Here is a 318-nt window from a genome sequence, read left to right as displayed (position 1 = left end):
ATTATGGGACACCGGATAAGACGCACAGGTCCACGTCTTTATATTCATCCACACAAAAGCAGGGAGAGTGAGGGAGAAAAGAGCTTTTAGGATTATGAAATGCCTTCTCTGGGATTTTTCCACTAGAGTCCATGCACACGGTGTTTTAATTCACTGTGTGTTGCAGGTTGTTTCAGAAATTTTTGAGGAATGGCCTCTAGTCACACTTGTATCCTTAGATACTTTTATGTGAGTGTTGCCTCTTGTTTGCACGTAGGCTACTATTCTTCATTGTTCCAGTAAAGTTATTATTTAAATAGATTGGAAAAAACTTCAAAA

The sequence above is a fragment of the Labrus bergylta genome, chromosome 5 (genome assembly GCF_963930695.1).
Source record: "Labrus bergylta chromosome 5, fLabBer1.1, whole genome shotgun sequence".
In the NCBI taxonomy this organism is placed as follows: Eukaryota; Metazoa; Chordata; class Actinopteri; order Labriformes; family Labridae; genus Labrus; species Labrus bergylta.
This window is presented reverse-complemented; position numbering follows the sequence as displayed.